At 41.2% G+C, this 14009-nt stretch overlaps 1 pseudogene; it reads left to right on the top strand.

The window, feature by feature from the left end:
* The first annotated feature begins 7636 nt into the window (after positions 1 to 7636).
* On the top strand, positions 7637 to 12149 carry LOC128057584 (protein FAM53B-like; annotated as a pseudogene).
* Positions 12150 to 14009: the final 1860 nt, after the last annotated feature.

Below are 14009 nucleotides of genomic sequence, written 5' to 3'. Positions count from 1 at the left end.
TTTTAAAGTAAGATGTTTTTCTCTTAGTCACTTTTTATCCATTGTGCTTGAATGATTTGGGCCTTAAAAAAAAAAAACCTATTATTTTAATTATATTTAAAAGAAATTCTTATTCATAAGTACTATCTTGCCTCTTATTTTCTCTCCTTCCTCTTTTTTATTTTCTGTATTCTCTTTATCTGGAATTACTATATTCCTTTAAAATTGTATCTATTTTAAAGGAAGGAAAAATAAAAATAAAAAAATAAAAAATTGTATCTATTACATAGCTCTTCTCATTTTTATATTTTCTCTTTATTTTTCATTCATATCATTTTTTTGCTCGTTTTCTAGAAGATGTTTTAAGTGTGTCTTCCATTATCTTTCAAAGCTTCTAATTATCTTTTCTTTTTTCACTTTTACTGCAATGTTTTAATCTCAAAGAGATCATCCCCAGAATAATCTTTCTTATATCATCTCCTTCTTGCATTCTTGTTATAAAGATACAAAGTCTTTTCTCAGAATTAGGTGTATTAATAGTGAATTTTATATTAAAAAGTGTGTGTCTTTAAAAATTTTTTTCTTTATATAGTTTTTCCTCCAGATTGGTTTTTCTGCATTGTTTTTCCTCTCTCACTCTTTCTTTGTTTTCATACTCCTCCTTCCATTTTTTTTCACATATCTGTTAATAACCATTTAGACACATGTTGTAGTTAGTAGGGGGAGATATTTTGACTGAAAATTCTGAAAGTATGGGTTTGGAAAAGGGAGTCTCTGATATTGTGCTTAATTTAAAATGAAATGATAAGATCAGTATGAAAATATCAGTAGTTTTAGCTTTTTCACCTTGAACTTATCTAGTCAACTTTATTTGTGAGGTTGAGGATATGCATGCTTTCCCTCTGAGAACTGGGAAGGAGAAGGATACAGGTTACAATATTTTTATGCAATTTTCCAAAATATCACTTGTTTTCTGTAGAGTAACTCCTCTCAGTTGTCCAGGGTCTTAATCATTCCAAAGAATCCTCTATTAACCTCTCAGAAAGTAAACTTCCAGAATGTTGCAGTAGGATATAGCCATCCAATGTCACAGACTGTGAAGGCAATATATGAATTTGCTTTTTAAACAACTTTAGCTAAAGTCTCCTTCCTTAACTGCTTCCCCTTCAGCTCCAGTAAAATCGATAGCTGATTATATAAATTCTGGAACTTTCTGAGAATTCTTTATTGTGAATTGGGTGTGCAGGTTTGTCCACCACTATCATAATACTCAGTTATCTGTGTATCTGGGTTTAGCTGGTGGCTCAGTCTGCAAAGAAGCCACCTGCAATGCAGGATACACTGGTTTAATTTCTGGATTGGATAGATGCCCTGGAGAATGAAATGGCAATCCACTCTAGTATTCTTGCCTGGGAAATCCCATGGACAGAGGAGCCTGGCAAGCTAACCCCTATGGAGGTCAGAAGAATCACACACTACTTAGAGACTAAACCAGCACCACCATCTGTGTATCTATTGTCTTCACTCAGATTTTCTTGCTATTATACCCTCTCTTGTTCTCTCTTTTACTATAGTTTCAATATAAATGCCATACCATAATCTGTGTTTTATAAAGAAGTTTGAAAGTAGCTACATGATGAATTAACACATCATCTTAAGTGTATCAATCAATAGGTCATGTATTCCATTCCCAGTCACAACTAAGAAAACATTTGCGTAAATCACTCTGATTACCCCTTTACCTTTCTGCTTATTAAGGTATGCAGGCCACCTTGTCTTTCATATTTAAGTGCTGCCAGACATCCTGGAATGTGAAGTCAAGTGGGCCTTAGGAAGTATCACTACAAACAAAGATAGAGGAGGTGATGAAATTCCAGTTGAGCTATTTCAAGATGATGATGCTGTGAAAGTGCTGCACTCAATATGCCAGCAAATTTGGAAAACTCATCAGTGGTCATAGGACTGGAAAAGGTCACTGTTCATTCTAATCCCTAAGAAAAGCAATGACAAAGAATGCTCAAACTACCATACAATCACACTCATCTCACACGCTAGTAAAGAAATGCTCTAAATTCTCCAAGCCAGGCTTCAGCAATACATGAACCATGAACTTCCAGATGTTCAACCTGGCCTTAGAAAAGGCAGAGGAACCAGATATCAAATTGTCAATATCCACTGGGTCATCGAAAAAGCAAGAGAGTTCCAGAAAAACATCTATTTCTGCTTTATTGACTATGCCAAAGCCTTTGACTGTGAGGATCACAATAAACTGTGGAAAATTCTGAAAGAGATGGGAATACCAAACCACATGATCTGTCTCTTGAAAAACCTGTATGCAGGTCAGGAAGCAACAGTTAGAACTGGACATGGATCAACAGACTGGTTCCAAATAGGAAAAGGAGTATGTCAAGGCTGTATATTGTCACCCTGCTTATATGCTGGGCTGGAAGAAGCACAAGCTGGAATCAAGATTGCCGGAAGAAACATCAATAACCTCAAATATGCAGATGACACCACCTTTATGGCAGAAAGTGAAGAAGAACTAAAGAGCCTCTTGATGAAAGTGAAAGAGGAGAGTGAAAAAGTTGGCTTAAAGCTCAACATTCAGAAAACATGGCATCTAGTTCCATCATTTCATGGCAAACAGATGGGGAAACAGTGGAAACAATGGCTGACTCTTTTTTTGGGGGGGGGGGTGCTCCAAAATCATTGCAGATGGTGGTTGCAGTCATGAAATTACAAGGCGCTTACTCCTTGGAAGGAAAGCTATGACCAACCTAGATAGCATGTTCAAAAGCAGAGACATTACTTTGCCAACAAAGGTCCATCTAGTCAAGGATATGGTTTTTCCAGTAGTCAGTATGGATGTAAGAGTTGAACTACAAAGAAAGCTGAGTGCCGAAGATTTGATGTTTTTGAACTGTGGTGTTGGAGAAGACTCTTGAGAGTCCCTTGGACTGCAAGGATATCAAACAAGTCCCTCCTAAAGGAGATCAGTCCTGGGTGTTCATTGGAGGGACTGATATTGAAGCTGAAACTCCAATACTTAAGCCACCTGATGAGAAGAGCTAACTCATTGGAAAAGATCCTGATGCTGGGAAAGGTTGAAGGCAGGAGGAGAAGGGGACAACAGAGGATGAGATGGTTGGATGGCATCACCAACTCAATGGACATGAGTTTGGGTAAACTCCAGGAGTTGGTGATGGATAGGGAGGCCTGACGTGCTGTGATTCATGAGGTCCAAAGAGTCAGACACGACTCAGCGACTGAACTGAACTGATTTGGCTTCTGCCACAATTGTGGCTACATTAGTTTTTCTGAGATGTGACTAAGACAATAGAAATACTATGGTGAAGGGTTAGAATTCCTCTTGTAAGACAATTCTTTCAGATAAAGACATTATTAGGACATTGTTATTGTTGTACAGTCACTATGTCATGTCCAATCCTTGCGACCCCACAGACTGTAGCACACCAGGCTTCCCTGTCCTTCACTATCTCTGAGTTTGCTCAAAAACAAGACAACTGGTGCATCAGACCAGGAAATAGATCTGATTCTGCTGGCAAACAGAAAGCTCAAAGAGACTTATGCAATCTTTCTCATTTAACCTGACAACTCCATTCTAAGTCTCAAAGTAACATGATCTCCCAATTAATACTATAATATCCACATAACTGTTATGGTGAAGCTGAAAAATCAATCTAGACTTTAAATCAGCAATCTGAAGGATCAGCTTTTGTATCTTATTTTTTGCCATGTGAGCCTCATGGCTAAACCATCAAGGTAAGTCAGAGAGATTTTGTGATTAAGTGACCATTCTTGAACTGAAAATTTTAAATCGTGAGTTTGTAATTTTCTTCCTTAAAGCTCCTGTGTGTTATAAATCACAGTCCATATCCATAGACTTCATATTCCAACTTTTCTTGAAGAAATGGTTTATTGCAAAAGCCACACAATTTATCAAAGTGTTGGCTTTATTACACCTTTTATATCAGGTGACCACAGGTGAAAATGTAAGTGATTCAATACCTAACACATCAGCACATAGTAACATCTAGCAGTAGCCATTTACCCAAGTTAAGAAGGTTCTTGCTGCTTTCAAAATCACCCAAATCTGAGAAACAATTTCAGATTATTTCCTTGAGTGTCTGTTTCTTGCAGTAGCTCTGTACAATTACACTATCATGTGTGGTTCAGTATAATCCATTGAATTAAAGAATACGCTTTTTTGAAGGAGCAAATGGTTTTTATTATGTGTGTAATAGTTAACCTAAAAATCAGAGATCTGAGTATAGGAACAGACCCAGAATTGAACATTCAGGACTCTTTTCCATTGACAAACTGAAGAAGAGCTGAGAGTCAGAGGAGTTTGCATTGAGTAAGAAGCTGACAAAAATAAAACCTACCAGTTGAGATAAGAAGATGCCACTATAGCTCCTACACTCAAAATCATATCTTCTGTGACCTGATTCACATCAGCAAAACTGATACCTTTCGCTTCCCTCACTCCCTCCATGAATCAGTTACAAATCATCTTCACACCCCAAAGAACCTCCTCCATAGAAAAGAAATTATATCCAGAATCCTAGCATGCTGGATGGGAATTGAAAGGAATCTTGAGCAAATGGTATAAGTGATCTGCTTCATCTAATACCTAAAGGAAAATGAATCTAGAAAAAAAAGTTAAAAGAAGACAGAATATTGAGTCTGGTTTACAAATGGTTCAGTTTGATTTGTCAGTACCACATCAAAGGGAGCTTCTCTGTTGTTACAGCCCTGGAAGTGAGGAATGTGGAAGAAAGATACAATAGGTGGCAGGAAGAGTTATATTTTATTTTTTATGCTTGAAGGTATAAACACTCTCTTCCTGTATTGAATATGATGGTCAGGCCTTATGATAGAAATTTGAAAAACTGGAAGCAAGAGGTGTAACCTTTCTGAATGAGACACAATCTGAACATATGCATGATTCATGTTAATGCTTTTAAAAGCATATTAGGACACTACATCGGAGAAGGAAATGGCAACCCACTCCAGTGTTCTTGCCTGGAGAATCCCAGGGACCGGGGAGCCTGGTGGGCTGCCATCTATGAGGTCTCAGAGTCGGACACGACTGAAGTGACTTAGTAGCAGCAGCAGCAGGACACTACATGAAAGGTGCATTCTTAGTGCTGCGACTGCTGCTGCTGCTGCTGCTAAGTCACTTCAGTCATATCTGACCCTATGCAACCCCATTGACAGCCCACCAGGCTCCCCCGTCCCTGGGATTCTCCAGGCAAGAACACTGGAGTGGGTTGCCATTGCCTTCTCCAATGCATGAAAGTCAAAAGTGAAAGGGAAGTCGATCAGTCATGTCCAACTCTTAGTGACCCCATGGACTGCAGCCTACCAGGGTCCTCCGTCCATGGGATTTTCCAGGCAAAAGTACTGGAGCGGGTTGCCATTGCACCACCATATATCTTGATATTCTCTCAGGAGTGATTCTCTGTGTCTAAGTTCAAGAAATAATTTTTTAAATGCTTAGCATGCGTACTAAGTTACTTCAGTTGTGTCTGACCCTTTGCAACCCTATGGACTGTAGCCTGCCAGGCTCTCTGTTCATAAGAATCTCCAGGCAGTACTGGAGTGGGTTCCCATGCCCTTCTTCAGGGTATCTTCCTGACCCAGAGACTGAATCTTAAGTCTCCTTCATTCCTTATACTTTTGGCTAAAAACTATATTCACCTTAGCATAATATTTCAAATGTCAGCATGCTGGGAGAAGTGGTACACAGCATTTACTAATAGCTAACATGGTGAATATTCACTATGGGCCACACACTGTCCTAAATGCTTTACATATTTTAGCTCAACTATATGCATCCCGTTCTGTAATTATCCTGATGTAACCATCCTGTAGAGCAGGGTGGACCTCCCACACAACCAAAATATGGTTCAGATGTTGACACTGTTGACACTACACACATATTATAAGGATATGAAAAACTTCATTAAAACTGTAACTGAAGTCTCTGGGGAGAGCAGGGTAGTTTTTTCATTCAGATCCAAAGTGGCCTCCGAAAGCAGGGAGAAGAGACAGTTTCAGTGTTTTTACTATTGCTAGGATGTTGGGCTGAGGATGAGAATTCCCCTACATGGGCAGACGGATGCATAGTTTGAGCCTTCCACTAGCACCAGAGGATGGAAAATAGTGTCTTTCTTATCAGCTTGTATCCACGTGGGGCACAAGAGACAGAGCTAAAAGGAGTTCATATAGGATTTCCCTGGTGGTCTAGTGGTTAAGAATCCACCTTGCAATGCAGGAGATACTTGTTCAATCTCTGGTCAGGAAGATCTCACAGGCTGCAGGGCAAATAAGACTAAGTCCATGAGCCTCAAATACTGATTCTGCATTCTGTAGTCCACAAGCTACAACTTCTGAAGCTAGTTTGCCCTAGAGCCCATGCTTCACAAGATAAACCACTGCAATTAGAAGCTCACACACTACAAATAGAGAGTAGTCCCTGCTCTCCACAACTAGAAAAAGCCAGCACACAAGAGATGAAGACCTAGCACAGTCAAAAATATATATATATTTTTAAGTGCAAATAGGGTCAACTGTTGGCCAAGGAATCTATTGCTAAGTTTGGCCACTTGTTTCCCTGGGGTCCTATCTTATATTATATATACTTGGTAAAACAGAATCACTCCCCTGAACTTCATCACATGTCTGCTGTCAGTGCTGTTGGTTAAGTGTATGAACATTGATGTTCACTCAGATGAGATAGTTAAGAGGTCTGGGAGAGAGTTCAGTTCAGTTCAGTTCAATTGCTCAGTCGTGTCCGACTCTTTGCGACCCCATGAATCGCAGCACGCCAGGCCTCCCTGTCCATCACCAACTCCCGGAGTTCACTCAGACTCACGTCCATCGAGTCAGTGATGCCATCCAGCCATCTCATCCTGGTCGTCCCCTCCTCCTCCTGCCCCCAATCCCTCCCAGCATCAGAGTCTTTTCCAATGAGTCAACTCTTTGCATGAGATGGCCAAAGTACTGGAATTTCAGCTTTAGCATTATTCCTTCCAAAGAAATCCCAGGGCTGGTCTCCTTCAGAATGGACTGGTTGGATCTCCTTGCAGTCCAAGAGGCTCTCAAGAGTCTTCTCCAACACCACAGTTCAAACACATCAATTCTTTGGCACTCAGCCTTCTTCACAGTCCAATTCTGACGTCCACACATGACCACTGGAAAAACCATAGCCTTGACTAGACAGACCTTCGTTGGCAAAGTAATGTCTCTGCTTTTGAATATACTCTCTAGGTTGGTCATAACTTTTCTTCCAAGGAGTAAGCATCTTTTAATTTCATGACTGCAATCACTATCTACAGTGATTTTGGAGCCCCAAAAAATAAAGTCTGACACTGTTTTCACAGTTTCCACATCTATTTCCCATGAAGTGATGGGACTGCATGCCATGATCTTCGTTTTCTGAATATTGAGCTTCAGGCCAACTTTTTCACTCTCCACTTTCACTTTTATTACCCCTTATGAAATTTGGTAAAGAACAAAGATGAGGGTAGGCCATTCTCTTCCTATAGGATGAATATGCCAGAGGGCACAGGGTTAACTCCATTCAGCTGTGTCAGATCTGTACTTCACTATTTCCTTGACCCGTGACATCATGGTGATGATCCTGAGGCAAAGCCTCGACAAGCAGGGAGCCGACCCTGTGGCCTGCAGGACCTTCAACCCTGAGCCGCACACGCCAAAAAAGATGAGTCAAGGACCGACACTTTTCTCTTGTGGAACCATGGAAAATGACAGATGGCGAGACCTGGACAGGAAGTGTCCCCTTCAGATCGACCAGCTGAGCACCAGCATCTGGGAGTGCCTGCTGGACAAGTGCCAGGATGGCGCCCTGTGGCACCGGGAGGCGGCCACCGCCTGCACGGTCACCAACCTGATCAAAGACCTCAGCCTCAGCGACCACAACGGGCACCCATCCACACCCCCCAGCAAGCGCCAGTGACGGTCGCTGTCCTTCTCGGACGAGATGGCCAGCTGCCGGACGTCGTGGAGGCCCTTGGGGTCCAAATTCTGGGCACCGGTGAAGAAGAGACGCTGCTACAGTGGGGGCAGTGTGCAGCGCTACTCCAACGGGTTCAGCACCATGCAGCAGAGCTCCAGCTTCAGCCTCCTGTCCCACGCCAACGCGCTCTCCTCGCCCTATGACCCGGCGGGACTCCACCCGCAGCCCATCGGCCCGCCCGGCCCAGGGGTGCTGGGCCCAGCCACCTGCGGACAGGTGGGAGACCTCTGGAGTCACGCGGCAAGCCCCGTGGGCGGCGGCCGGCTGGACATGCAGTGCTCCCTGTCCTGCTCGCATGAGCAGTTCTCCTTTGCGGAGTACTGCCCGCCCTCCGCCAGCAGCACCCCACCTCGACGCCAGGGCCGGCCAGGCACTCGGGTGGGCTGGCCCGCAGCCGCTCCCAGTCCTGCTTCCTTAATGACAAGAAGGTGGGCATCAAGCCGCGGTGCCCCTAGGAGGCACAGGAGCAGAAACCCTCCCTGCATCTTGCCAAGATGGCACAGGGACAAACTGGGGCAAGTCTCGGGGCCTCGATGGAAGAGAGGGCTGGAAGTGAAGACGTGAAAGTGAAAGTGAAAGTGAAGTCACTCAGTCGTGTCCGACTCTCTGTGACCCCATGGACTGTAGCCTACCAGCCTCCTCTGTCCATGGGATTCTCCAGGCAATAGTACTGGAGTGGATTGCCATTTCCTCCTCCAGGGGATCTTCCTGAACTTAAAGAAAAACTGTTCAACCTTATGAAGAGTTCTCGGAGAAAACAGTGGCACTCCACTTCAGTACTCTTGCCTGGACAATCCCATGGACGGAGGAACCTGGTAAGCAGTGGTCCATGGTGTTGCTAAGAGTCAGACACGACTGAGTGACTTCACTTTCACTTTTCACTTTCATGCATTGGAGAAGGAAATGGCAACCCACTCCAGTGTTCTTGCTTGGAGAATCCCAGGGACAGGGGAGCCTGGTGGGCCGCCGTTTATGGGGTCACACAGAGTCAGATACGACTGATGCGACTTAGCAGCAGTAGCAGCATGACATCATGAGTAGTGCACAGCCTATGAGAGCCTCTATTTCCAAGAGAGACCATATGTAACCATGATATATACCTCTCTCAGACTCAACAGTGCCTGTGTGTCTGAAAAAGAGAGAGGGGAGACAAGGAGAGGTATTTGAGAATGAATGAGAGAGAGGGAGAGAAAATATGAATGAGAAAGTGATAGAGAGATCAGCAGATAATTAAATGGAACTAGTACTCATGGCACCCCACTCCAGTACTCTTGCCTGGGAAATCCCATGGATGGAGGAGCCTGGTAGGCTGCAGTCCATGGGGTCGGGAAGAGTCACACACGACTGAGCGACTTCACTTTCACTTTTCACTTTCATGCATTGGAGAAGGAAATGGCAACCCACTCCAGTGTTCTTGCTTGGAGAATCCCAGGGACAGGGGAGCCTGGTGGGCCACCGTTTATGGGGTCACACAGAGTCAGATACGACTGATGCGACTTAGCAGCAGTAGCAGCATGACATCATGAGTAGTGCACAGCCTATGAGAGCCTCTCTTTCCACGAGAGACCATATGTGACCATGATATATACCTCTCTCAGACTCAACAGTGCCTGTGTGTCTGAAAAAGAGAGAGGGGAGACAGGGAGAGGTATTTGAGAATGAATGAGAGAGAGGGAGAGAAAATATGAATGAGAAAGTGATAGAAAGATCAGCAGATAATTAAATGGAACTAGTACTCATGGCACCCCACTCCAGTACTCTTGCCTGGGAAATCCCATGGACGGAGGAGCCTGGTAGGCTGCAGTCCATGGGGTCGGGAAGAGTCACACACGACTGAGCGACTTCATTTTCACTTTTCACTTTCATGCATTGGAGAAGGAAATGGAAACCCATTCCAGTATTCTTGCCTAGAGAATCCCAGGGATGGGGGAGCTGAGGGAGACCCGGGTTTGATCTCTGGGTCGGGAAGTTCCCCTGGAGAAGGAAATGACAACCTACTCCAGTATTCTTGCCTGGAAAATCCCATGGACGGAGGAGCCCGGTAGGCTGCAGTCCGTGGGGTTGCAGAGTCGGACACAACTGAGCGACTTCACTTCACTTCTTCAGTACTCATTAGATTCTGTAACGTCACCTAAGGAGAATATACACAGCAAAGAGTTAAAGAAAAGGTTACAAGGAGAGATAAAAAGTCTTTTCAGGGAGAAAACTGGAAGATACCACAAGGAAAACAAAGATGGGGGAAGATGATTCAATAAAAACAAAATTGGGAAGGAAAAAGCAGTGGAGTGGTAAGAACTGAATGATGTAAAAGTAAGAAGAAAACAAATGATAGTTTATAAAATATTATTTAGTACTGGGAGATTTAGAAAGATAAAGTTCAACATCAGTAAGAATAAATTTATTAGGAGTAGTGGATGGGGAAAGACTTCAGTTTGAGAAGCAAATGATTAAAAATCAGTTTGAAAAGAAAAAAAGTCAAATTATATTTGAGGAGGATATGAGTTTGAATGAGAAATTGCTTACATTTCTTTATTATCCTTTGGCATATTTTAGTACTTATAAAAATTGAACAAATAATTCATAGTCACTTTAGATATGTAGAACAAAGGAATTAAACTTTACCTTAAATTATTTACTTAATTCCATATTAATAATTTGCGTATGTATGCCTTTCCTGATATACATTCATGGGAACCTAGTATATGTTCTGCTATGAGATCAGATATTTCTATTAATTACAAGGTTTTGAGGACATTATTATTTTAACAGGAGTCATTTTATCACATTGGATAAAATGGATCCATTAACATTTGTCAGATTAAGTCTATATATTTTGATTTTTAAAATATGGCTCTATTATTTCTTCCTTTTTAATTTATTTCAGTTATAACTAAAAAAAACCTGTTTGAAGAACATATTTGGTGTACATACTAGCAAATTTGCCTCATTATTTAACAGAATTAACATTATGAGATACTATATATGTATAGTATATTCACATACATAAATAGCAAATATATCTTGAAGTAAAATTTGTTTTCCTATGAGAAATTTATAAATGGTTTTAAGCTAAATATAAAAGCCCAGAAAATAAAATTACTCTTGGAGAAGAAATTAAATAGACAGGGCTAGGTCTCTGAAGGAGTAAGAATTTTGATTCAATAAAGAAATAAAAAGATTAGGCTTATACAGAAAAAAAGGATTTTCTTTCACTGAAGGTGAGGAAAAGGAACAAACATGTAAGTAGATCCAGATTAGATTATTTATATGAAGACTCTACCTTGAGAAAGTACACCAGAAACCTACATTCCCTGTAAATCGCAGGTATACAATTAGCATAAAGGCCTGAGGAAAGTGAGAGAAAATGAAAAATTGTACCTCGGGTACATGGGGCATAAAGGTCAAAAGAAGCCAAAAGACTGGCAGTTAAAATGAAGTAAGGCAAGATGAGAAAATTGACACTTGAAACCTCCCAAATTTATACAATGGAATGGTTTTTGTTTCCTTGAATCATTTTGAGGACCTAGATTTAAAAGCATTGTTTCAGTTTGTGTGTCATGAAGTAGGACAGCTTTTAGTTTTTAAGTGTGGGGTAAGCCTGGCGTGCTACGGTTCATAGGATCGTAAAGAGTCAGACACGACTGAGCGACTGAACGGAACTGAAGGTCTAGAAAGTAGGCAAAGTGAAATAGGATATAATCTAAGACAAAATGAAGAGAAAATGCAGGAACTAAAGGTTGTTAGATTGGGAAAAGGCAGGAAAAGAGATGTTTTTATTCAGAAATACAGAAAAATAAGTATGCGGAGGGGAAAAAAAAAATCATGCCCTTCCAGATGCAGGATCAATTAATATGTTACAGAACTCAAAAGAATATAAAAGAAATCACTGCAGGTCAAAATAAAGGAATTGAGTGTTGAGCAACACTTCTGTTTCTGCATCTGAAAAAATGGATGAATTTCTTCCCTAGGAGCTTTTGTCATTCTAGGCATGAGTCGATCTTGTAATCCGGGTAAATGGACTCCACTTAGAAGAAAAACTGAAGAGCTTTTGGCAGTCATTCAGAATGGTCATTTCAAAATGGAAACCACGCGGTCAAACTCATAATCAGATTTCCCTTTGCCGAAAACCCGGGCTCTGTTTAGCCTGAAGGTAGAGAATCTGGTTAGAAGCTAAGAGATGGTGTGGTATTTCCCACAGTCTTATAGTGCTTTAAATCTTCCACAGGCACATGACCAGTCTTCCTGTCTAGCCATTTGCCACAGTTTGAAGCTGCCTGAGGCAAGATCTTACCAGCTGAACTCAAAACCTCCAAAGAACAACAAAAAAAAGCTCTTTCAGTCTTTCATGAATAAACATCTAGCTGCTGAATATAAAACCCTGGAGGACTTCACTCAAGGGACAGAAATAAATCCCCATCTCTATCCAAATTAATACTGGTTTTCATTAAGGGAATCAGTAAAACAAGAGCTATTTAGTACACTTAATCTCATTGTGTTATGCATTCCTGACTTGTGTAATGCAGGTAATAAAACCAACTTTATAGTTTTTTGTAAAAATTGAATGAGAAATATGTGTGTACATTTTAAAAATCTTAGCATCCGTAGTAAGAACTTAAGATATGGAATTTTTGTTACCACATGCGTGCACAGACACACACACACAGACCAACAACTAAATTCTGAGTTACAGGGAGAAGCAACTGTGTGTCTTTGTTGATACTTATATCACCAGAATAGTGACTTGTGTGAAAACTGATTCGGATTCAGTACTTGTTTATGCAATAGTTGATGATTTCTTGCAATGGTAATGCTTGTAGAAATGATTAAAAGAAAAATAGCATCCAAATAAATCACAGGATTTCAGCCTTTGTGAATGGAGGTACTTAGACCTCTTAGAAAGGTTTATTATAAATTTTCTATAAAAAAGTTTATAACATTTGTAATTAAAGTCAAATTTTCTTGCTAAGTCAGTTCAGTCATGTCCAACTCTTTGCAGTCCTATGGACTGTAGTCTGCCAGGCTTTTCTGTGCAAGGGATTCTCCAGGCAAGAATACTGGAGTGGGCTGCCATGCCCTCCTCCAAGGTATCTTCCCAACCCAGGGATCGAAGTCAGGTCTCCTGTAGCTCATGCATTGCAGGCAGATTCTTTACCGCTGAGCCACTGGGGTCAAATTTGAGCAAATTTGAGTAAATATGAAAAATAAATTTGTTTTTTTCAAGTAAGGGTTCAGACGCAAGAAAATGACATTGGAGACAGACCTAAGATAAGCAGAGAGTGGTTTCCAGAGATAAGAACTGAAGAAATTTTATCATTTATAATCAGTTAAAATAATGACCATTTCCATAAATTACATCCAACTGAATTATTCCATGAACAGATGAGCCTGGTGGGCTACAGTCCATAGGGTCTCAAAGAGTGGAACACACTGAGTGACTTAACACACAATAGGAGGTCTTTTTCCAACTTCTTAGACAGTAAGAGAATCATGAATATTTATACTTTGTTTCACATTTATTAAAAGATACATAGTGTTTCCATCTCAGTATGTTCTATAAGCTACAAGTTTTACTAATATACATAGTAAAGGACCTAGGTAAAGGTTCTTTCCTATTATTATTCTTTGTCAACTGAAGAAATCCTGTTGGACTATGACTGTCAGAATTATGGTTTATAGGGTGAGAAAATTCAAAAAGCTCTCTGTAAAATATTTCAATATTTTATAATTTATAGCAATACTATTCAGTATAGTTCAGTCACTCAGTTGTATCCAACTCATTGTGACCCCATGAACCGCAGCATGCCAGGCCTCCCTGTCCATCACCAACTCCCAGAGTTTACCCAAACTCATGTCCATCAAGTCGGTGACGCCATCCAGCCATCTCATCCTCTGTTGTCCCCTTCTCCTCCTGCCCCCAACCCTTCCCAGCATCAGGGTCTTTTCCAATGAGTCAACTCTTCGCATC

Source organism: Budorcas taxicolor, chromosome 12 (genome assembly GCF_023091745.1).
Source record: "Budorcas taxicolor isolate Tak-1 chromosome 12, Takin1.1, whole genome shotgun sequence".
Classification (NCBI taxonomy): Eukaryota; Metazoa; Chordata; class Mammalia; order Artiodactyla; family Bovidae; genus Budorcas; species Budorcas taxicolor.
Note: the sequence above shows the minus strand (reverse complement) of the source record. Positions and strands in the feature narration are given on the sequence as shown.